The sequence below is a fragment of the Lutra lutra genome, chromosome 12 (assembly GCF_902655055.1).
Source record: "Lutra lutra chromosome 12, mLutLut1.2, whole genome shotgun sequence".
NCBI classification, from domain to species: domain Eukaryota; kingdom Metazoa; phylum Chordata; class Mammalia; order Carnivora; family Mustelidae; genus Lutra; species Lutra lutra.
The window spans coordinates 79,296,983-79,322,292 of NC_062289.1; the positions used below are offsets into that span (position 1 = coordinate 79,296,983).

The following is a 25,310-nucleotide window of genomic DNA, read 5'->3' on the forward strand; positions in this document are numbered from 1 at the left end:
TGTTTTATTCCTTTGTTTTCCTTGGAAACGGCATTTCAAAACCACAGTCTGTGCCGGGGCGATCCTTCTTGTTAGTTCTCATTCATTCTAGTCCTTTCAGTGGACAGAGTTGGAAAATACAGGTTTCCATGTGTTGATCTGTAAAGAAACATATCTCAGGGGTTCATACTGGTCTTTCCAGCTCAAATTCAGGACTACGGGGTTCTTAACGCCACGTTTCCCACTTCATATATGTCACTTGGTTCCCGCCACAGTGACCTGGTTCTCAAGGACATCCATATGATAGGCTCCTGGTTAAAACCGGTGCCACATTTGCCTTACTCCATGTCATTCACGTAGGAGTCTCAGAATAACAAAATCAATGCCACCTCCCCCGAAGAGAGCACAAACAATGGCATTTACTCTCCCCTCACTTTCTGCTTATGACTGTTGTCCTCTACTAACATGGTCAGAATGGAGAGCGGTTCCATACTTCTCCTCCTATCATCCAACCAGTCTTATCAACAAATGAACACATATTCATAGCTCACGCCAGTTCTGTTGATGTCTCTCCACTTGTGTTGGTTGTCAGGCGCTGGATCCTTCCAGATTCTCTAGAAAGACGCACGGGAGTCATCCTGATTGAGTCCTTACAGGTTCCGTAATCAGTAGGGCTGGGTATAAAATCCTTGGGTTACATTTTCTGTTCTTGAAAAAGAAATGTTGGCATTTACATGTTAGATGACAATTTGATATTTTTCTTTTCATACATGACTTCATATATTTGGTTGTGTTTCCAAAATGTTTGATACTTTTTCTAAAAACCCAGTACTCTTAATAGGATGTTTCTTAGGGTTAGTTGTTCTGGGCCAAAGGTCTCAAATACAGGAGGCACCCTTTAAATATAGAGATCCGATTTTTTTTTTAATCTCAGAAAAATTTTTACAGAATTATCATCTCAGTGTTTATTGTCTTCCCTTGCTTAGATTTTCTTCTCTGAGGACTTAAATTTTGTGTTTATTGCATCTGTCTCACCTGTTTTCTAAGTTTGTCAGTTTCTCTAAAATCAATTTCTTAAATGTATTTTTGTATTTTTCATCTCTTTTTAATTTTCAAAAATGTCTTTTTCCACTTCCCATCTACAAAGGCACTCAGGTGCATCCCTGCATAACTTCATGGACCATTTCTGACACCATGTTTATAATTCCGTGTTCATAATTCTTTCCTGAATTCTATCAACTTGCTTCCAAGTTTTCTGGTTCCGAGTTATAGTGTTCTTTTTTATTTATTTAATCTTGTATCATTTTACTTTAAAAGAGTCACATTCTCTTCTGGCTTGTGTTTGGTTTTTCACTGGTGTTTCCTGGTGTTTCACTGTCTGGGGGCGGGAGTCCCTGATTCTCCCCATTTGTCCCATTTTGATTTTCTCACCAACACCTGTTGTTTTGTTTGTTTGCTGGTTTGTTTAACTAGTAGCCACCCTAAGGAATGTGCAATAATTTGAATTTATCTTGAGTTGGAGAGTGTGTGGCTTTACCAACAACAACTGAGTCTTGCTCTGGTTCTCGTGTGGTAGCTGGAGGCCTGAGTCTGGCCTGGGAGGTGGGAGACCAGCTCCAATACGCAATTTGCCCAACTCACCAAAAAGGGGTCAGAAATCGTCCTCTGGTTTTGGAAATATGAGATGTACTGATCTTCTTAAGCGAGGACCATTTTGGTGAGGCAGCGAGCCGGATGGACTGGAGTGTCTGGAGGAGGAAGAAGGAGCAACGAGTAAGCTCAGGGTCCAGGGCTCTGGTTTTCAGGTAACTTGCCTGGGAGGGTTGGAAGGGAGCCCTCCCACGGCACAGCTCTCTACAGACACCCCACACACCATCTCTTGTGCCCACACAAGCACTGGGAGCTCCCTGGGGGACCCAGGAGGGCACAAAGGAAAAGCTGTCAAGACAGATTTCTAAAAACATCAGGCATCGCTTCTCTACACATCCTCCCATCGCTGCTAGGATCAGGAATCAGCATCCCAGTGAGGACTGGCCAGCAGGCAGCATGGGGAAAGGATTTTCTCCACTGGGCAGAGTTCAGTGAACAGGGCACTTTCCCTCGTTCAGGGGGTCAGGCTGCAAAGCACGCGGAGCAATCCGTATCTGGTTGCAGACCAGGGAGGGCTAGCAGACGCGTTTGGTGGCAGAGGTGTGAACTCACAAGCCGCTGGTATGTCCTGAGCCGTCTGCATTCTTACCACAAACTCTCCAAACAGAGCTCTGGGTTTTCTCCTCGGACAAAATGACAGTGAGCATCATAACAAAACCCACAAGAGATGACCAATGTCATTGCCACAGTGATGCTTTGTGCCACTTTTCATCAGGATATGCCTGTGAGGACCTTTCTCCAGAAGATGAAAAAATTTTGTTAGGTGACAAAGCTCGCCTTGTACCATCCTCCAAACCCGTCTATGGAAATCTAAAAGCAGGAAGGTCATGCACCTGTTTATACACCGTCTGATTAACCAGCAAATATTCACCCTGGGACGTGAACTGCTTAGTGCCGACCAGAAACATGTCTCCAAGAGCCCCTCTTATTGCAGAAACGGGTATCATGCCGCAGGAAACAAGAGGATGTCTTCTCAGACGCTGCCCTTAGATGTTTTCTGGGAGGTGACAAGTGGGTCGTCTGAGTTGTGGGATCCCGTTTTGCATGACGTGCTGCAGTGTTGATGGTAACCCTCCTGTTGTATTAACATTTTCCCAAAGGATACGTTTGAGTTGAAAGGACCATGGGACCTCGCCCGCCCACCCCCTTCATGCCGCACCGCTCACACTCTGGGCTCCGGCTCCTGTGTCTCTCCTTGCAAGGCCGACGTGGACCATCTCCACATTGTACTTCGCCAAGGAAGGGGTTGTGATGTGGAGTCAGAAGAGAAATCCCATTCAGAGAGGGAAACGGACTTCTCTCCTGGCACAGCCAACGTTTCAAAGTAAGTGTTGTCTGAAGGTTCAAAGAGCCATAAAATAATCATCAGCGTCATCCAACTTTCAAAAAAAAAAAGAAGGCTTTATTAGGGCTGGAATTTTGTTACCTTTATTCGAAAATGGTGTGGTGAGTTGTCAAGCCGAGGCTCATTCTTTAATTTAATGTATTTCAAGGAGCAAAGAATGGGCTCCCATCCCCTGGCACGATTGTACTTCTGACGTGCCTCTTTCTAAACCTCAGGATTTAGATCTTAATCTTGAAAGCACTCCACACTTCAGCCAGGGCGTCTGCCCTCCGTGAAAATACAATGCAGAGTTTCTGAAATAATTGCGTAGCGATGGCCAGTCTTCCTCCATGAAGCGTTTTGCACGTGAGGAGCACCCTTTGAAGCAGGAGCCTGGAGATGGCAGGGGGCAGAGGTGAACCGAGCGTTATGAAGTGTACATTCCTGGCAGGGGGAGGGGGATGCAGAGCGCAGGAGTGAGTCTATAGATAGTCAGCGCTTTGACCTGCTAACAATAACCGGGGGGGCCGGGGTCACAGCGACAGCACGTCCCCGCATTCCCTGGCAGTGCAGAGAGACAGACCTTACCAGTTTTCGTTTGCTTTGGCGGGGCGGCCACAGGACCTTGGTGTCCACGCGCTGGCCGCTTGCTCCTGGGGAGGGCTGGAGCGCGGAGCACGTGGGACGGGGGACGGTTGCAGGAGGCACGCCTACCCATCCCATACCCCGCACGGCAAGCGATCTTAAGATAATTTGCCTGGAGATTTGCAGCACGATGGGTATTTTTCAAAACCTCATGCCAGAAGAGAAAAGGAGAAAATTAATAGCGTATCCTGAAGCTGGAATTTTAAAGGGCACAGACAGAGTATGGCAACACCCTGCTGCTGCTGCTATTTCTTTCTTTGTGTTAAAAAAAAAAAAAAAATTGCCTTTCCTGACTTTGAAAGTAGCTACTGCTTTTTTTTTTAAGAAAAAAAAAAAATGAAAGCCCTACCAACCATTTCTTTTTGACAATGGGGAGCACTTTTCCCCTGGTACTCAACTCATTTTGAATACGGTTCTCCCAGTCTTCTAGAGTGCATAGCATACACGGACGATTTTATTACAAAACATCTAAGCAGACGCCCAGCGGAGGGAAGGGGGTGGTGTGGGACTGACGCGGGGGGGGGGGGGGCAGAGGCGGAGAGGGGGTGGGGAGGTGTCAGCTTGTTTACCGCGGGAGGGGGGTCTCCAGCCCACCCAGGCTCCCGCTCATGGTTCTGGGCTTTGCTGTTCCTCCCAACCTCCCTAGGAGCCCCGCTCATGAAATGCCACCTGGTTTTGCCCGGGTGTGGGGATCTTTGCAGTTAGGGTGTCTTCGAGGGCGCAAAGCACAACTTAGGGGAGACCAGCGGGCTGACCCGGTTCCCTCCGCAAAGGAGGCAGAGGCCAGAGCACCTGTTGGAGGAATTCTCGCACGTGCGCTCCCACACCCTGGCCCAGCCTTGTCTGCACTGAGCCTGGGGCTCGTCTCTGTGTGTGTGTGCAAAGTGTGAGTGTCAAAAGGACCTTGTTCCCCTTAAGACCTGACCGAGGACCGTACTTGTGTCTTATGTACGATAAAATATCCAAATACTTTATTACTGTGGTCAGGAGAGCGGCATCATGGAGGCCAATGCTTAGCTTTGAACGGAGAACCTGGATGGGGTGGCCCCTGCGCTAGGCCTTGGCGGATGGGCGTGCACAGCCCGGGGGCCAGGAGGTGTTCATGCAGAATGATGAGGCCCCTTTTGAGTGGGGGATGCATGGAGGTGAGACCATCCCCACGTTAAGCCTGCCAAACTTCCCTTGTCCTGCGAGCAGACGGTTGTTCGACTTTATCTAAAGAACTGTGGCCACGTGCAAATCCAGCAAGTGGGTGTGCTTTCCGCAGGCAGGTGCAATGCCGGTGTGACCGGCTGTGGTCACCAGCGCACATGCACGGGGATCGCGTCTGCTTTTGGCCCAGTTCTCCCTGGGACTTTCATCCCAGTTACCTGACTGCCATGTCGCCCAGCCCACTAAGCAGATTTTTTGATCTCTGAAAGAGTGGGAGTCCCTTAGGCGGACGGGCTCGTTTCCATGAGCTGTTCAAAGTCATTATCCAGACGAGCAAACCGAAGGGAAGGGGGACCCCACGGTCACTCTAGCTGCTCATGACAGGCTTGGGATGGACGAGGTTCATGGCAATGAGGACGCCAGATCCAGTGGCGCGGAGCCCATCCCTTCCCAGGGGAGCAGAGGCAGAAAGGACCAGCGAGCTTATGGGGGTGGGGAGGGAGGCACCGCTCTACTTCCATCTGGACAGACACGGCATGCGCTCTCATGCACACGTGCACGCTCACACACACACTTAAATACACATATGCACACGCATACACGCGTGTGCACACATGCACAAACACTCATACACATGCATGTAGATACACATGAATGCACGTGTATTCAATACTCGTACATACATGCGTGTACACACATGTGTAGACATGTGTGTGTGTACTCATACACACATGGGTGCACACTCATACACACATGGCCATGCACACATACTCTATGCATATGCATACATATATACACACGCGCACACACTTACATACACACATGGAAACGCACGCACACATGCATGCACACACTCTTATACACATGCACACACGTGTGTGCATGCATAGCCTTACACACATGCACAAGCACGTACACACGCATGCGTGCACACTCATACGCATACAGTCATGCACAATACTCTATGCATATGCATGCACACGTATACACACATGCACACACTTACATATACACGCATGGGCACACATGCACACTGTGTGCATGCATTGTCTCACACATATGTGCACACGTGTGCACACATGGACGAGGGCATGCACATACCATCAGACATATACACTCACGCCTGCACCTGCCCTTGGTCCCCTCTCCCCCCATAACGCCTCCTGTCTCTAAGAGTTTGCGCTCACCCCTCCTGCTCCTCTGTGGGGGGCACCTGCTTGGGCAGGATGGGAGGATGTGACAGGCGCATTGCTTTTGTTCACGACTTGGTTTGGGGACTCCACGGCTGATGCCCGAGTCAGACTGCAAGCAAGTTAGATGCGGCTGCACGGGAGGCTGGCGGGCACACCAGATGACCTCAGCTTCTAGCTCCTGTCTTATGTGAACTTACATATATATTTTGAAATAATAAAGGAGTAGGAGCCGACTTTCCTGTGGAGCAGCCTCGTCAGTACCAAATAAAAGGAGGTCCTCCCACTAGCCCAGGTTGCCTCATCAGCTAGCCTTTTTAAATTTATTTGTTTGTGTGCTAATTTATTCATTTATTTGGATTTCCGGATGGGAGATAAAGAAAGGTTTTGTTTTCCTTCCTCCTCCACTTTGGTTTTATACAAAAACACCCTTTCGAACCCAAGCCGCTGCTTCGGTCTCAGGGAGAGCCGGCGTGTGAGCTCCAGAGGAGGGAAGCCCCGTCCTGCCCGTCTCCCGGGCGCTGGCCTCTCCCCAGAATTTTCTTCTTAATTTTCCTTGTTGAAAGGAATGAGTGGCCCTGGTGCTCAGATGCTGTCACTGGCACCCCCAGCTGAGCGAGAGTAATTATTCCCACTCGCCGTGGCTTTGATACGGTTCTGAGGGCTGCCTTTGGCATAGTCCCACAGCCTTTGTTCCGCTGGAGTTATTTTCCTCCTTAGGAAATGAAAAAAGATGGCAGATGACAACACCATGAAGGGACCGGGGAAACACCTACACGTTATCCCCCTTGAAAACACAGCTAATCCTGCAGCCGGAGGGGAGAGACGGCAGCATGGCAGGGCGAACCCCGGGCTTGGCGTGGCTTCCCAGGGGCCAAGGAGAGCAGGGATGGAAATGCTTGGGATTATTCCACAGGGATCCAATGTACAGGGAGGTTCAGGTCTTTGGGACGGGCTGACGGTAGCCCCTTGGTGGCTTCTAGCGCTTCTGGGGTGGGGGGGCACAGACCCTGCCTTTCCCCTGGAATTCATGAAATTGGGGCTTGAGAATCCGGGGTGCCCCAGGGTTCTCCAGCTGGTGAGACAAGCCGCTGGGTCTTGGTGGATGTTTGGCTGAGCAGGTGCTGTGGGCTGAATGGGCCCCGAGATGCATTTGTGGGGGTCCCAATCCCCGTTACCTCACAGGGTAGCCCTGTTTGGAGATGAGGTTTTTCAAAAGGCGGTTGGGGTAGGTGAAGGCCGTTAGGGTGGGCTCTCATCCAAACGGACTGGGTCTTTGTAAGAAAAGATTAGGACACAGGCTCACACGGAGGGATGACCGCGTGAGGACACTGGGAGGAGGCGGCCGTCTGCGAGACCAGGAGAGAGGCCTCGAAGGGAACCACCGCAGCTAATACCTGGGTCTCGGGCTCCAGCCGCCAGAGCTGTGAAGATAAGCATCTGCTGTTTGAGCGCCCCAGTCCATTCTGCCCATGAGGCCGGCCTGGGCACACACACACGGCAGGGGACTGGAAGAATTTAAACTCACATCTCTTGTACTTTGAATAAGAGAAAGCATCTTTCGTCCCCCAAAACCTCATTGGAACTTCACCTCTGAGGCTGCGGAGCAATTGCCCGGAACCTTGATCCGAGGTCGACAGCTCCTGGATTGTAGGGGGAGAAACTTAGGGGCACGTGGCACTCAAGGCCAGAGCTCTGTTCCCTGCGTGAGGGCCCCGGCCGAGTGTGGGCACGAGCACGTGCAGGCAGACCACAAGCCACGTCCCGACTGCAAGCGTGGGCTTACGACCCACGTGTACGGCGGACCTGCTTCTCGGGGCCACTCCACGCACCTTGATTCTGAAAGTATCTTCAGCGGGATTTTTATTTGTGCTTTTGCTGCACGGAGACCCACCCACGTTCCTTCCCTCTGATTTCTGATTCTGCCACGGGCACTGTTCGAGAGAGCTCTGATAAGAGAAAAAAACTGGGCCAGGAATTAAATTAATGCTTTTAGACAAACATCCATTCTATCTCCGATTCTAATGCTAATTACATTTGTGGATCAAAGACCATTCGTTAAAGTTTTGCTTTTGAAAAACGGGGAGATTTTACTTTCTTGTTTGATATTTTTATGAGACTTGATGGGGGCCGGTGGGGGGTGGGGTGGGGGGCAGGGTCTAGGGGTTGGGGAAGGGGGAGAGGCCCCTCCCATGAGGACCCAGGGGAGCGTGGGGGTTCCCCGGAGCAGACTTCTGGGTCAAACTCTTGTCCTGTGTTTCTTTATTCCCTCCGTGAATAAAGGGCTGCGTGAGCCGGCTGCGTGCGCCTCATCACACAGAAGTTTCTAGAAGCAGAGGCTTCTAGACGCGGTGGGGAGGAGAGACAGAAGACAGAAGGCAGGCCATGAGCAAGCGGGGGTGCACGAAAAGCCGTGGAGAATGTGGCTGTGTGATTCCAGCTCTGTGACGTTCTGGAGAAGGCACAGCTACGAAGACAGAGAAAGAGGTGGGTGGCAGTCAGGGTCCCGTGGGGAGGGACAAGCAGGTGGACCATGATGCTTCAGGGCTCGGGGGGAGTCTGTATGCAAACACACAGGTGGACACGTGACGGGCATTTGCCCAAACCCACCGAGCATCCAACACCAAGAGCTACCCCTAACGTCCTCCCTGGACTCCGGTGCAGAGGACACATCAGAGCGGGGTCACCGTGGTAACAAATGTCCCCCTGGCGAGGTGTCGACTGTGGGGAGGTTGTGCACATGTGTGGGATGTGGGGACGTGGGGAGTCTCTGTGCCTTCTCCCCAGTGTTGCTGTGAACCTGAAACTGCTCGGAAAAGAGTAAATCCTATTTTTAAAAAAAGCAAGGCATCGCTGTCTGAGGAAGACCCGTGCGTTTCTGCCAATGAGCCCCACAGGAACGGGGTCATGTCTGGTCTTGCCTTTGGGAGCTTGACGTTTTGGGTGTCAGCACATCTCCCGAACCGAGCCTTGAGTTCACGGACCCTTCCTAGGTGTTGGGCTTGGCAGTCTTGTCGCTGCTTTGGGTAAACTGAAAAAGGTAAGGTGGTGACCACAGCCACCTGCTTGGCTGGGTGGGGCTGGGTCTGATCTGATTTAATTGAGAGACCATGAAATGTGACCACCACCATTTCACGAATGTGGAAACTGGGCTGGAATCACAGTTCAGCCCCGACTACTTCTGAAGCTCGCGTCCCCACTCCCTCTGAGCTCCCCTGCCCTCGTCGTGGGCTTGGCGTTACCCGGCTTACCGGTGGGAGGTCCCTCCAGCGGGCCGTCTGAAGGACAAGGACACGGGGTCTGTCTACGGTGTTCGATTTACGCAGCAAGGCCATTGCTTCCGTGAGCCAGAAGCTGGAGATGGTGGGGGGCGGGGGAACCGTGTCAGGGCAGGATCTCGATGCTGGCACCAGAAGGGAGTGCGCGGGAAACCAAGCGAAACCAGGAAATCCGGGGTCATCACCACCAACTCCTCTTGCAGTTTCGGGAGCTGTGCGGAGATCATGGGGTTTCACTTCATTATCCTGTTACCTGGTCCCGCGCAGACATGGGACGCCTCTGAGCCCTCCAAACATCCCCCAACTTAATACGTCGTCAGTTAAAAGAATGATCCTAAGAAGTGTTGTCCCCGGGGCTCCATCTTTGACCACGGGCTCATTCCAAAGCTGCACCCCAGGATATCCCCACGCGCCAAGAGCTCAGGGACCCTGCATTGCCAGGAGCCCCCAACCCGGAGGTCGTACAGGCACTGGCCTCTGTGAATCTGCATCGGAGGCCAGTTCCTCCTGTGCCTTCACCTTGGGGCTGATACCTCTGTCCACCCCAGCTCCTGAGAGCAGGCCCTGGACACTTGACCTCCTTCTTCTCCATCTCCCCCCTTCAATCCACCCAACGCACCAAGCCACACGAGACTCACGGCTGTGCTTGGTGCAAACGTGACCACGTGGTATATTTACCTGTTGTGTCCAGCGGCCTGTGAGCAACGTGGGTGCCGAAGACACGACGTCAGGCAGCACCTGACCTGTGATCTCCATACACAGTTTTCGGGTTAAAATGGTGGGATGACCTGCAGAAGCAAAGTCCCAGCCAGGTGGGAGACACAGCGAGCGTGTGATCAGAAGCGGTTGGGGTGGAAACGGATGTGCAGAGGACATTGGGCCGTGTGCTGGGCTCAGCCGACGGCCCACGGCTCTGAGAGGGGCTCCCCCGGGCCGCGCTCAGCTTTGGGTGGGCACCTCCCCCTTCGGTGTCCCTCGGCTGCAGAGCGCTTTCCCCGTGTTCCTGCGGCTTGTTCCATGGGCATGTCCATGTCCACGCCATCTCTTCCCGCATGGACAGCAGAGAGACTGGACTGCGGCCCAGCTCGTATTGGGGTGGGCACCCGGTGGAATGTGGGGGGTTGGGGACACACTTCCACAGAGTCCAGCGTGGAGACGTTGAGGCCCGGCCAGCCAGAAGAACTGGGGAGACCTTCAAGAGGGCAGCGCCTTCACTGGGCCAGAGCCAGACTGTGTCTGAGCTCTTGGCTGCAGCTGGTGAGTGGTCTGTCGGGAACCCCATGGGACCTCCGCCCCCCACCACACAGTAAACTTCACCTGTTGGCTGACGCATGCTCCTCAAAACACAATTCTGAGAACGCCAACAGTCCATAACCGCGCACAGTCAAAGGGAATCTCCTCTTGGTAGAGTTACTCCGCCAAACCCACAAAGGAGAAAGGACCGAAGGGAATGGTGACATCATGCAGCCCCTGCTGCTGGGGTCACGGGTCCAGACCCCGTGTGGCAGCCCCAGGCATCAGCGCCGCGTGCCTCCTGGTGGAACCTCAGCCCCATCCCGCAGCTCTCCACGAACACGCGGACCACGCCTGACCAAGCCTGGAGACCCCGCTTCCAACTTACCTACCGGACGGGAAGAGCCTTAACACCGCCGTTTGGGACCGTGGGATGGACAAGCCCGCAGCAGGAAGGATTGCCAGATGCAGAAACTAGGTTTTCCCACGTGGGCCGACGAGAAACTCGGGGAGTCTTCGGAGGCTGAAAGAGGTTTAAGGAGATCGATCGCCCCCGGGGCATAAGTATGGCGCTGTCTTGGCTCCTGATTCAAATCATCACGTCTAAAATTTTAAAAATTAAACCAGATGTGGTTGGACTCTATGGATGTACGTGAGACACAGGGAATTTGAACACGGATGGGTTTCTGATGCTGTTATTAATCTAATGGGGTCACGGTCCTTATCTTTTACGGACACCCTGAGGTCTCAGTGAGTCAAGTAATACCATGTTCAGGATCTGCCGCAGAACAGCCCAGGGAAGGGGTGGGGGACGGAGGCACGGTGGGTCACACTGGCCATGAGACATGGCACAGGGACCCCCTGGGGGAGCCAGGGCTCTCCCTGCTTGGAGTCGGGAGACTCCCACGGGTGCAGTGCCCTGGGGGACCTCACAGACCCTGGCTCCAGGGTCGGGGGCATGGCCGTGTCCGGGCTGAGTCACCAACAGTTCATTATTCTGCCCGTGACAAGCTCACGGTAAAGGATCGCCCCACGCTGCTTTGTGAGCAAACAAGGAATCAGAAATTTCAGGACACGCTGGTTGCTTTCTCCTTGTGCTGGCATCTGTCAAACCGGGCTATTGTTTGCGGACCGTCTGTAGATTGGAGGACTATCTCTCCAGATGCCGTGAACAATGGAAGTCGCTGTGGGGAGAGCACTCTCTGTAGAGAAAGAAGGCACAGAAATACCCAAGCCAGGCCTCCCTTCTGCACGCCTGTGTCTGGCTGGGTGGGATGGCGGCCGTGAGGGAGCCGTGTCCTCGGGGGGGTGAGGCCCGGGGACAGTGGGGTATCACCGTTTCCCTGGGTCCCCATCGCCCGTTCCGACCGTGCTCTTCTGCTCCCCTGTGAAATTCCATACTCCTTTGATGTGCGGTGATGTGCCCTGGGCAGTCAGTGTGTCTGGAAGCTGCCAGCAGATTCTGGCTATGGCCTGTTCCGGCAATGAGGGCCCAGGGTCAAGGGCAGGTCAGGAGCATGGATCCTGGCGGAGCGGGCAGAGGGCCCGGGCGGGGGTAGTCACAGAAGACCAGCCAGCCCTGCACCCCACCCCGAGGTCCTATAGCTCCTTGAGTTTCCCAAGGCGATGGGATGAAGGTGCGGGACCGTTCCATAGTTTGGGACAGGCCAGTACGGAGGGAGGATGTGGAGGCCTCCAAGCCCAGGGCCCGCAGTACGAGGTCACACCGCTGCCATCGCCCAGGCTCCCTTCAGTCCCTCCCACTCCCTGACCTTCCTCTCCACGCTGGGGTGAGCACCACCCCCAATTCACGTCCAGCCGGAACCTCAGAATGCAATCTCTGTGGGAAATGCTGCTTTGGTAGGTGTGACGAGTTACAATGAGCTCCCACGGCGTGAAGGAAGGGGCCCCAGACCCAAGGTGACCCGTGTCCTCCTCAGAAGGAGAGAGAGACAGAGGTACCCCATGGAGATGGTGCCGGAGATCTCCGGCGCTCACCTGCGCCCAGCGATGTGTCTGCGGGTCGGGCAAAGCCCGGGGGTGCCCGGCATTGCCGGAAGCTGGGCCCGGGGCCTGCAACAGATCCCTTTCTGTGCCGCCAGAGAAAGCAGGGCATTTCCGGCCCGAGCTTGCTGACTTCTGGCCCCCAGCATGGTGCGAGCACGAGTTTCTTATTCCCAACCCCCCAGGGTGTGGCTGCTTGTTATGACAGCTGTGGGAGCGGTTCAGTCTGCCTACCAGGTCCCCGACAGTCTCGGGGGGCTTCACCAGCCGTGCAGAGGGCCCTCCAACAGTCCCAGCCAGAGCGTCTGTACCCCCTCTAGCTCGGTCCCCCTCACCGGTGGGTGACACCCCTGCGATCAGCTCAGCTCAGACACTTGCAAGTCTGACCACACCTGTCTCCCCTCGCTGGCTCACACCATGTTTCTGGGGGTGAGGGCTGGGCAGGCTTGCCCAGGCATGTAGGAACAGGTGCCCCCCACTTCTCCTTGGTCTCAAGAGAGCACAGCTCCTCTCACTGAGTGACATCTTTTTCTGGACCTCCGGAGCCCAGGTTGCAGGGACCTGCCAGGACAGCAGGATGGGGTCACACGGGACAGCAAGCTCCTTCCAGCCCATGACAGGCCTGTGTGTCTGCACTTGGTGCCCGGGCGCCGTCAGCATGAGAACACACGCCTGCCAGGGCTGAGCCCCCCCAGAACCACAGCCAGCCGACTCCCTGCATGGAAGCAGGCCCAGCCAGGTCCCCGAGCAAGGCCGCTCAGCCCTTGGCCAAGCGCCGGGGAGCCGCCAGTGCTGGATGCAGGCCCCGAGGTCTGCAGACTTGTGCTCGGCACCTGGTGGGAGCGGCTGATGGAGACAACTTTCCAGAACAGCTTCTACACTCACCCGTTTGAGCTCAAGTAGTTCTTCTGAATTCCTTATCCCCTCGCTGGCCTGGACCCCGTCGCTGGGCACTCGATCCAACCACACGCCATTGGTTCTACGAGGCGGATCTTCTGCATGAACGTCATTGCTGTCAGGATGCGTTTTGCAGTACTTTGATGCTTTCTGTGTCCAACAGCAACGGCGATGTGTCTGCCGTTCCCGACACAGCCTTGCGAGACGGAGCCCTCGCGGACACGCTTGCAGAACCATAGCCGGCAGCCAGAGAGGACCACAAGCCAACGGCTGGGAGCTCTTCCCAGAAAGCAGCGCCACTGCCGCCTCGCCCTCTCCCGCCGGGAACCGCTAGGACGCGGAATGCCAGCCGTGCTTCCAGAATGAACGTTTTAAAAGGAAAACACTAAGAACGAAAGAGAAAATGTTTCGGTGTGGATGAAGAGTGTACTGAGAAGAAGACACTATTCTCCCATTCACGGAACATTCCAGGACAGCCTGGGTGTCAAACTGTATCACTTCGGTCCGTTTCATCCTCCGAATAAAGGAGGTGAGATTATTGAGAGAGAGAGAGAGAGAGAGGCAGGCAGCGTCCCCACAGCTTGTGGCCCCCTGCTGTCCCCAGGTGTGCGGGGAAAACCTGAAAAGTGACGCTTCTGGCCTCACCGTGTTCCAGAGCAGTTGGAGTCTGACGCGGAAGTTTGCGAACCCCGTAAGGAGTTCATTCTGTGTACGCTTCACCTCTTAACACACGCGAGGGCTACGCAGTATGAATCTCGGCGTCTGCATCCGTCTGCAAAAGCTCCTTTCACGAGCACGAAATACGCATGCGAGGCAACTTCCGATCCATGAAACAGCACCAAACCACTATGTCAGCACCCCCTGATTTCTTTCTTGAAGGCACATGACATAATGGCAGGTCTTAGAGCTGACGGTGCCTCAGAGGGAAGGAGACACGGGATTCCCTCAGCAGAGCCCCGGAGAGCCGGCGCAGCCACCGTCCTCCTGGGTGCATGGGTGCTGCGGGTGGCGTCCCTCTCTGACCTCACCCTGCCCACGCACCCCTCCTTGGGGTTTCCGGGGAGCCGGCAGTCCCGTGCATGGTCTACACACCCTGGCGGCTTTGCTTCTTCCCCTCCTCTGGTCCGCAAGGACCGAACTCTCATTTTTTCTGCTCCTGCTCTGACCCTCACACCTGCCACTCCTTTGGGGGGCATGGTGACCCCAGCCTCTGCTGGCTCACCGCAAACGCCCGGACTCATTCTCGATGTCAAATCCCACATCCACCGTGCCCCTGACCCCGTGGCTCGTGCCCTGTGTGAGCTGCCCAAAATATCCCTCAAACCTCATGCATCTTCTGCTCCTGAACCCCCAGGCAACCCCCATCTCACTCGAGGCAAATCCATGAGCATCCAGTAGCCACCGAGGCTCAGTGAGGTCGGACCCTGTCCCCACTGCGGCTCCATCTCCTGTCCCTCACACTCACATTCATTCTGCTCCAGCCACGCTTGGTGGCTTTGTTGGACCCGCCAGACCGTTCCTGCCCCAGGACCCTTGCACTGTCTGATATGTCTGCCTGGAGCACTCTTCTCTGTGACACAGCCAGGACTCACATCACCACTTCCTTTCAGGCTTTACTCCGATCCCACCTTCTCACTGGCCCTCCTTGCGGTCTTATGTGAAAAGGTAACAGCCAGCCCCATTTCCCTCTTCCCTTTCCTTGTCACTTAGCTCCCACCGCTAACATCCTACGTGCTTACACCCATCTGGGAATTGGCACTGCCCTTCTGAGAACATGAGCTCTGTTGTAGCAGGTCTCTGGGCCCCTCTCCCCCAGGGACAGAACTGGGCCTGGCTCACGGCAGGCAATCGGTAACTTTCTGGGTGACGTTTATGGAACGAATTTCCTCCTATTGCAACGTGCTCCTCTCCTATCCCCTCCCAGCTCATGTGCGGTTTCCTGGAAACAGCCTCCAGGATCCCAGCCCAGTCTCCCTCAGCCTCCTGCAGTAGCATTTCCCAAGCACCGCCCACATTCCTACTAACCGTGTGCCTCGTTCTATCCCAGTCATCTGCTCCTGTGACCTGAGAGAGTACACACACCCGACAGCCCCCGGGGGGCGGCCCTCTCCAGGCTCACCTGCCTCTCCGTTCCAGGACGGGCAGCTCCCGGGCACAGGGGCTCAGCAGAGAGCCCTGCACACAGCGGAGACCCCACATGTGCCCGGAGCGAGTGGGAGACATACCCATGCTCCTCCCCACTCGGACCCCGGGCTGTCGCGGACACCTTGGAGCTCCTCCTGACTCTTCTAGATCTCCGCTCTCCGGACAGCAAATATTAGACGAACCGATGTCAGGGCCGGTGTTACAGCCACTAGAGCCCTTTTCCAAGCCGTCTGGTTAGGGCCCATTCCTGACCACCCTGTGGACACCCTTCCCAGCACCTAAGCGGGTCCCACGTCCTGCGTCGTCTCCGCGGCTTTGAAACCGCCTTCAGGACTATGCATGGGCACTTCAAGAGGGCGTTATGGATTCAGACGCGTCTACGGGGCTTTCAAGTGTCGCAGCGGGAACCTCTTCCTCTGGCAGCCCCGGGTGGAAGGCTTCCGCACCTTTCCAAAGTGGCTCCTCCCACGGCATTATCGGGGCCTGAAGTTAAAGACGGGCAAGAAGGAGGGAGGCCGCGTCGTGGAGCCTCCAAAAACCGCTCCTTTTCTCCGTGAGGCGGTTTTCTGCTGCTCCGGGGTCGCACGGTTTCACACTGCAACCTGCTCCTCTCACGGGCGCATCAGGCCCTCATCTTTGGTTGCCCCAAACACCGCAAGCTTCTTAAGCCCTGATCTTTTCCACGCCAGGGAAACACGGTAAGGCAGGTGAGCCGGGGAGGGAAAGGGGAAAGGAGCCAGAGCACGAGCCTGGAACCAAGCAGCAAGCACGGGCCAGACGCGGGGTACGCACAAGAGGGTTTGCGGTTGCCCGTGCCCCACGCGCCGGAGAACCTCTCCCGCCGGTGACACGCGTGGCAGGGAGCAGGGCCTGGCCCAGAAATGCCCAGAGGGCAGCCCTGGCCGTGTATCCCTGCCCTCGGATGGACGGCCTCACTCTGGCCACTCGGGCCCCAGCTGCCCTCCAACCTCACCATCCCCGGGCCCCCTCCCTGTGTCTTCAGAGCGTTCTCTCCCCTTCTGGAAAGATCCTGCTTGCGTCTTTGTTGAGCTGGTTACTCTCTGCAGCCCCAGTAGATTATTATCTCTGTGACCAACGGGGCCTGGCTCGGGCGCAGGAGTGTCTCAGTACCAAGAATGCGGGTGCGATGCGCTCAGGAATGAGATGGCGAGCGGCACCCTCACGGCCCCTCCATCAGCTCTGGATGCCATACCAGGTGTCACAGCCCTGGTCCCTCTTTCCCCCGCTCACACCCACAGCCCTGGGTGACAAGCTCCCGCCGCGCGGGCTCACATGTCACTTCTCCGCCTCCCTCCTTCCGGAGCTTTCTGCTCCCAAGTTTATCACGACAAAGATGGTTCAGCTCTGAGACGAAAGAAGAGGAACAGACCATGTACCAACTCTAGGGACCGTGCTCCCTGCTTATCTTTAAAAAATGTCTTTGAAACGTCCTTCACCCCAGGAGATCATTCCAACACGAGTGACTTAGCTGGACGGGTATCTCCAAGCCAGTAAGAATCCCTTTCTGTTGAACGGAGTATTTGCAGAGGAAGCACACATTTAGACACAGACGCAGGTGCAAACCAGCCGTGATGCCTGCAAAATGACCTTCCCCCCGGCCGCTGGTTATGGGATCACGGCTCTGTTTGCACCACTCGCGTGGCTCTGAGCTCTCTGGGGCTGGCTGGTGGGCTCTCATTCGCCTGCGAGCAGGGAAGAACCCCTCCACGGTCACAGGCTGAGTTTAGAAATGCTAAATGCGTTCTCCATCACGGCATGCACACCCACACACGCTCATACACACTCTCACACACTCACACTCAATTACATTAGCCGTTGATGTTTGAATATTAGGAGCCAGGGCCCAACTAGAGGGGGCGAGCAGAAACCTGGGGCACATCACCACCATCACCTGATCTGAAGGTCTACAGGGCGCGGTTAGCTTTCAGAGGGCACGCTCCCCAAATCCGGCAGCCTGGGGAACATGCTTGCCAGCCCAGGCAGACCGCCTATCTGCACATCCAGTATCTTTCAAGAACTCAGACACTGTGACCACACAGGGCCAGTGCTCCCGATGAACCCCAAGTCTGAATCCAAGGCAGAGATGGCTCTCGGAGATGCAGCAGGGGCCCCCCATGCCCTAGAATCTCACACCTGACGTCCCTTGTTCCTGGTACACTTTGGAATCCCAGGGCCCTCTCCTGAAGAAACCACACAGAATTTTGTTTGCTTACTTGAAACACCTTAAAAAGTATGTATATGATCATTTCAACCACAGTGTTTTAGATGTATGGGTAGGGACATAGTTCCTGAAGCCCGGGACACCTCATGGAGGACCACTCTCCTTGAAATGCATGACACTAAGACCACTGAAGCCCGAACCATCATCAGCAATTCGTTAATATGAAATAACTCCCAGTCTGCGGGCTGTTTCTTCAAGTATTATTTCCGTAAGATATTATAGGTTTCCCCACAATGTATTGATCATAGTTTGGTCTTACCAAAATGATCCATAAACTAAAGTAACAGGAAACACAGAGATTGAGATGTTCTGTCCCCTCAGGCCTCCTACCCACCCCAGACTCACTTTTATGTCCTGTCCCGCAAACATCATTATGATTTCTCTGTGTCAAGCACACGAACGTACGCTGGCCGTCTGTGCCCACCCCACCAGGCTCTGCTTGCGGTCACGCTCCTCACTCTTCCCCAGTCCCCACGTCCCTCCCAGGGACTTCTCCGCCAGAGCGTGAGGAGCATGGCCGCCCCTGCCCCTGGGCCGCTGGCTAGCCACTTGTGCACATCTGGTTTCTCTTGAATTCTGTGCTATGCCCCAAAATAATGGCAGAAACATCTTCATGCACAAGTGCAAGTGTTTCTGGAGGCCCGTGCTCTGGGGACCACGGCTGAGCGTGCGAAGTAAAGTCTGCGTGGCATGCCACCAAAGGCATGGGCCAACAGCAGCGTGAGAGCCCTTCCAGTGGGCCACGACTCAGCCCCACTCATTGTCTTTACCGTGTGATAGCGCCTTTGACCAAATCATGTTTTTAAAATTTCTACGCCTCTGGAATCGGTGTGAATGGTTTACTTGTGAGGTTTCATAAAGTTCTCTCGTATCAACAGCACCAGTCTTTCCCATTAGTGATTATTTTGTACAGCAGCAGGAGGCGGGGCCAGTGGCCTAGTGATGGGGAAAGCCTGGGACGCACGGGGTCCGGAGGCCTTAGACCTGGCGAACCAACGGCGTAGGAGAGGTGCTTGGGCATCACCAAGAGCGATCGCTGGAACGGGGCAACCCGCGTTTGGAGGCATCAGCAATGGTCTCAAGAAATGGGAATGTTACCCAGGAAAGTCACGGAGTTCCCGCCTTTTGAGTTTTCGGTGACAGTTGCTGTGTGTCCATGGGGTGCTTGGTTCTCTTCAAAGACAGCGGCACGGGCCAAACCCCATACGACGGCGTCTCCGGTTTCCTGGGGCTCGACACTTGACCAAATCCCTAAAGCCGGCATTCTCTGAGTACCCGCTTCAGTGGGGCGTGCATGGGTTTCGCGTTCTCAGCCCTCCAAGCTTGCCTCCATTTCTAGCAACAGCGCAGCCCTGTCCTTGAGAATACCATCTTTCTGTTACTACTCTCCCCTCGTGCCTCTTCCCTGAGACCTTCGCACGCTGCCCCAGAGCAGTCTGCACCTTGGTTCCTAACATTAGTCTCTCAGCGGAGGCGTGGCACAGAGATGGGTCCTCTGGCATCATGGAGATTCCTGTCTGCAGCGGCAGAAGTGGGAACGCAACCTGAGCGGGACGGGCGACCACGCACTCACTGTGTTTCCCGGGCCTCACTTTTAGGAAGGCGGTCCAGTGACCCGAGAGTCAGATGCAAGCCAGGCAGCCTCTCCCTCCCGGACAGTGGGGTGTAGAGGAGAAAGCAAGCCAGACACGAATAGCAAATCCCCCGGGGGGAGCCGCAAGGGCTCTTGCAAAGGGGCTGAGGGAAGTGGGTCAGGAGGAAGGCACTGCTGCGTCCCGCAGAGTCATTGTGGCAAAAATAGCTCTGAGGAGGCTGCTTTCATCCACACACCTGCCTGTTCATTCAGACGCAGGAGCCCCGACTCCAAGGAAATGCCTGGAAATGAGACACTGCTGAGCCCACATGTGACATCAGATTGGGAGTCAGCTGGGAGCACTCTCGAAGCTCTCGATGGGACTCTGCAGGGCTGTTGTAGCTTTTATTGTTGTTATTGTTATTATTATTGTATTGCTTTGTTTTTCCTTTGCCTTGTTGTGAGACAGTGTGTTGCATCAGATCTCAAGAAGGTGACCGCCCCGTACCCGGCATTTCGGGCCGAAAGGCTCAAAGACCAAATAAGGAAACCCAAAGAAGTCAAGCCAAACCAAATGGGGACTGAAAAAACTTCTAGAAGATTCTTGTTCTGCCAGAAGAGCTGCCTTCCTTTTGGCTACTCTCGATAAAGGACATCTCCTTAGGAGGAGTATCGCCAAGTACAATGGGCTGTGGGTTTGTGTCCTCCCAAAATCCGTGTGTTGAAAGCCTAATTGCGATGTTGGTATTAGGAGGTGGGGCGTCAGGGAGGGGATTAGTCATGAGGGTGGGGTCCCCAGGAACGGGATCCCTGCCGTCCTAAGAAGAGCCAGCTTGCTCTTTTTCTGCCCCGTGAGGCCACGGGGAGGAGACGGCCCTCTGCGAACCAGGAAGACGGTCTCACCCAAGATCCAGAGCGTGCCGGCACCCTGACCTCGGGTTTCCAGCCTCCGGAGCTCTGAGAAATAGATGTGTGTGGTTCGAAGCACTCGGCCTCGGGTCATCTAGTACAGCAGCCTGAGCCGATGGAAGCAGGAGGGAAGTGGGTCGTCGCTCTCCCACGTAAACGTCCGTGTCTATGAGACCTCGCCCTCCACCAGGGCTCATGCCCGTGGACCCAGGACAAAAGGTCATAGCTGAAGGACCAAGACCACGGAGGGCCTCTGGACATGTCAGCCTTCCCAGGATGAGTCCTTCCCTTCTGTATAGAAAGAGATGCTCCTGGGTTGGAGGCGGATACTTCCCTGTAGCCGCAGGTGCTCCCTCCCTCGGCTGGAGGTGGATGTGGAGTGGACGTGACGCACCGGTCTCCGGAGCCATCCCGTGCCGAGGAGCTGCTCTGCCCACCGCCCTTATTTCTCTCCCCTCCTGCTGGCTGAACGCCCGGGGGCTGCCGCTAACACAGCTGCTATGGGGCGATAAGAGGGTGAGTCTCTGGGGCTGGAAGGACAACAGGACAGAAGGAACCTGGGTGGCCAGACCACATCACGGCACCTGGCCATGGGCCACGCCCCTCCGTGCTGCTGGAGTCAGAGACACAGAGGCAGCCAGTCTGGACACCTTGGTCACATGTGGCAACTTCCCCCGCATCTCAGCCAAACTAGAGACAAGTGGGAACTCCCGGAAGAACTCTGCTCACTGCTGGGGGCCGGCAGACAGTGCGCAGACCCGCGTCGGGCAGGTGCCTGTAACCGGCGGGCTCGGCGCATGACTCGCTCTATCTCTAAAACCGTGTGACATTCACAAGGCATGTGTGGGGCAGAGGACAACTGGTATACCTCCCGCTCGTGTTTCCTACAGGAGCCCTTCAGACCTCTCTGTCTTCCTCTCCCGTAACTATACCAAAGCCCCCCAAACCCGGAGAATTCTTCGACTAGTTACAGAATAAATAATAAAAGGCTCTCCCACGGAGATCCGGGGACCCCTGGGGGGTCCGAGACATGTTCTCACTCTCCCTATTTCACAAAAGTAGCGCAGAGTGTTATGCCAGAGGCCACGTGGCAGCAGGCGGAACAGGGCAGAGATGGCGGCCAAGTCGTGTTTCATTAGCTGACAGCAAAGAGATTTGCAAAAACCTAGAAACAACCACTCTTCTCCTAGTTTGTTGTTGTTGTTGTTTTGGAAAATATAGTCATTTTCCCATCAAAAATATATTATTTTTGTTACCATGCAACAGCTTTGTTATTGTTATTCTCAAACCAATAAGTAAATATTTTTTTATGTCCTCCATTTTAAATTTCCAACAAGGTGTATGATACAACCTCACAAAAGCTCTTTGGGGTCCTCGGTGAGTCTGGAGGGTGTAAAAGGGTCGTGAGACCCAGTGTTTGGACCCCCTCTGCTCGTCCTTGCTTGGGCTCATTATACACCCCCTTCCCTGCACACGCACACGCCAGGCACATGCACGAGAGCAGCCCTTCCTGACATTCTCCTTCACAGAGAGCGGACATCGCCTTGCCCAGAGGGCCCCGCATAGCACCCCCGTAAATAAAGGCAGCCCCTGCTAGCCTCAGCACGCAAGGTCCCCGCGTCAGGCTCGACGGAGCACAGCTGCCTGGTGAGGACGCTTTGCCGACTTGCTAGGACTTACGCTGCTCATTTTGCTCCTTCTCCCCCAACCTGCTGATTGTGGGGTTCCCCTCCCAGCAGCAAACCCTTCTGCTAACTTCTTTGCACAGGACAGCCCCCACAGCAGCCCCCATGGACTTCCCACTTCCCAGTGGAACGGAGGAGACGAGGACGTGCCCGATGCTTATAGCTAAGAATGACCACAACTCACGGCCACGCTGGACCCTGCGGAAAGCAGGTCCCTTACTAACGTGCCTACACGCCACGGACGGGGACAGCGGTCTGGGCGCCGAGAAACCTCAGCCCGTTTCGAAAGTGTCGGCATTGGCCGTGTTTCCTGACCAGAGTGCGAGAGTGATTACGAAGGTTTAAATGGGAAACTCGTCTTTCCAACAATAAAAATTGGTCTTCGGAAGCTCTGTCGAGGGAGATAGGAAACAGACTTCTCATCCGTAGACTCAGAAAAACAATTACAAGCTCACGGACTATTAGGACAGACAGGATGTGTCCAAAGCTGCTCCCATGGGACGTTCCACCACCTTTAGCGAGTTCTTTAAAAAGAACGTTTGAGAGAGAACAGGAAAAGGGGGAAGAAAGACATACACTTAAATCAAGAATCTGATAACTGCAACAAATACTATACCAAAATGATACAGTTACACACACACCTCTCCAAGGAACATGAAATGGGGAATACATGCAAATACAAAATATCATTTAAGTAAAAAGATGAAAGAAATTGAAGTAAAAGAAACAAATTAATGATAAAAGAAAGCAGAAAAAAATACAAATATATTTAACAAAGACACAACTCACACACACCAGCTGTGCATTGTTTTGTCCTCCCAGGATGGTGCGTGGAACCAGGAAGGAAACCAAAACATTTTTCTGAGGCTCAGACAAAAAGGGCCTGGGTAGATTCACCGGCTCTCGCCACCGTCCAAACTAATTAATAAATGAACACATTTTAGCGTACAGTTCCTGTGAGATGATGATGGGCCTCGCTGGGAGGGTCCCAGGGAACGCGGGAGGCGTGCATGCAAAGGAGGCATGTCATCCTGGCGATGCCCATCCACCCGGCTTCCCGCTTTGCTCTGAGAAGTCAGTGGTCCTGGAACTTTGCCGCATTCACCATCACCTGGCGGGCTCGGCCACCATGGATCCCAGCGACTCTGATTCAATGAGTCCGGGGAGAGGAGGCTGGCTCTTTCCTATTCCGACCCCGTTGGCACTAACGTGCCAGCCCCTGCACCCACTTGGAGAACCCGAGGTCTAAAACAGAGGCGGGTATCAGCTGCAGGAAAACAAAAATCACCGGGGAGATCATTCAGGGAATTGTCACCAGTGGGAAGCAAAGAAGAGAAACAGTCACGTTAAATCCCGCGGCACCAAGGGGAGAGCTGCCAGCAGCGAGTGTAGCAGGACTGGGGTCTCTCCCCAGCCTTCCTGTGGCCGCGCCAGGCGGGCGGGCAGCATGACACACAGTTGACACCGCCGAATGTTGCAAACAGCCTCCCGCCCCTGCAAATAGCTCAAAACAAAAGCAATTCTAAGTGTAAAATATGTGTGAGTGAATGTCCAGCATTTCCCATGCCGGCTTCTCTCTAATGCTCCCTTTGAAATAGTAAACCCTTGAAGATACCGTTTTGGTGCCCGGACTTTTCCGGCGTCTGAGATGGATTCTGTGGGGGGCTATTGGGTAGCGCTGCACGGGTGGGAGAGGAAGTGTCAGTGGGGCCAAAGCCGCCCGGACAGAGCGTGTGCAGAGGACTTGGCATTGTTTGCCCCGCCTCTAGCTGGGTCTGGTTTCTCTGGCATCCTGCACTTGGGGAGGCGGCCTCAAGGTCAAAGCCCTCAGCTTAATCCTTTGCCGGGTCTGGGTCCAGGCTGGTGCAGGAGGGTCCTGCCACCCCTCCCCCCGCCCCGGGGGTGGGCTTGACCAGCACGGGCTGGGGTCCTGTGGAGACTGTCTCCCCAGATTTGGGCAACAAGGCCAGCCCCCCGCTCCGAGCCCCAGCTTATCCCAGCGGCATGTACTGTGGCTGCTCTCTGTAGAGGCCCCTGGAGGCCGTCCAGGCAGGGAGGTGGGCAGGGGCAGGAAGCACGCAGGAGGCGCAGGGAATATACCAAGCCTTCTCGGAGGGGACCTGGAGTCCCAGCCCAGTGGGCGGGAAAACGGTACCCTGGGCCAAGGTCAGCACCCGCTGCACTGACTTACTACTTACCCGGTGTCACTAGCACCTGGGGTGTTCCTGTCACTCTGCTGATGCTTGTACCTGGTGGGGACGGGGCTAGCCACCACCCAGCCCTATCTTCTCAGGAAGTCTATCGAGCAGGGCCAGGCTTCTTAGAAACTCATCTTCCCGACACAGAAGCCCAGAGAGCTCCTGTCTCCGAGCTGGCTGGGCTTGGGCTGGCATCTGGTGTAGGCTGGGCTGGGGGACCAGCTCGGCTAGGACTTCTGAGCAAGGGATGGAAACAAGTAGGGACGGCTGCTGTTGTTCTGTTCACTGCGGCCACGCAGAGCCTGGGGACAGGAGCACACCTGTCCCACGGTTCCTGTTTCCTGGTTCTGGACTTCCCTGCCTCCTACGCACTTGCCTCCCCCCACGCCCTGCCCGGAAGTCCCCTTTTGTTGAAGACGGCTGTAGGGTTAGTTCTGCTGCTCACTACCCAGATACCTGCCTGATGCACGGAGCCGGGAAGTGGGATCGGGCAGGGGGGAAACCTGAGCAGACATGCAGGCTGAGAAATTCACGTGCTGATCATCCCACGGGAAAGGGGTTTTAGCAGATCGTGACACCCTAAGGCCACCGGCCTGGCTTCCGGGACTCGGATGGTCAAATGTCCTCCTCGACTTTGCTCTGTGGCTGGCAGTGTCTGGCATGGGCCAGGAGCACAGGCGTTTGGGGCCGGGCGCCCAGTCCCAGGAAACAGCTGCTCTGCCTTTTGAAGTCAGTATTTCATTACAAACGAGGTGCAGTTGTTTCTGTCTGTTTGCCCCGAAAGCCTGAGTCAGCGCGAGCCGTGGAAGGGCGGGGAGGGCCCAGTCTCCTCCGCTGTGTGGCTCCTGGGATCCCCAAGCCATGCACTTCAATTATGACCGTCCCCGAGACATAGCTCTGCATCCCACGCCACCCATCTCCCCAGGCAGGCATATTCTGTCCCTCCAGTCCCAGGGGCCAGTGCCAATGCTGGATAGACGGGGGCCTGGCCAGGAGGATCGAGGGACCTGGCAGGTCGCAAGCCACCTCCCGCCCTTGTCCCCACACAGCACAGGCAAGCCAGGCGGGGCCATGGGTCATGGCCCCCATGAAGAGCACTTGGACATGTCCGCCGCCAGAGATAAATACGGACAGACAGTATGGGGCTGTGCATGCCCTCCGTTCCTGAGACCCTAGAGCCTGAGGCCCAGGACTCTGCTGATGCTT

General features: G+C 55.0%; 1 long non-coding RNA gene across 1 annotated transcript; it reads right to left on the minus strand.

Moving 5' to 3' along the window:
* Window positions 1-22,471: 22,471 nt before the first annotated feature.
* LOC125082375 (uncharacterized) lies at window positions 22,472-24,522 on the minus strand. Its single transcript, XR_007121960.1, has 2 exons — window positions 24,105-24,522; window positions 22,472-23,173 (listed from the first exon to the last, which is right to left on the minus strand). It is a non-coding gene; the product is annotated as an uncharacterized LOC125082375 (long non-coding RNA).
* Between the last annotated feature and the right edge of the window lie 788 nt (window positions 24,523-25,310).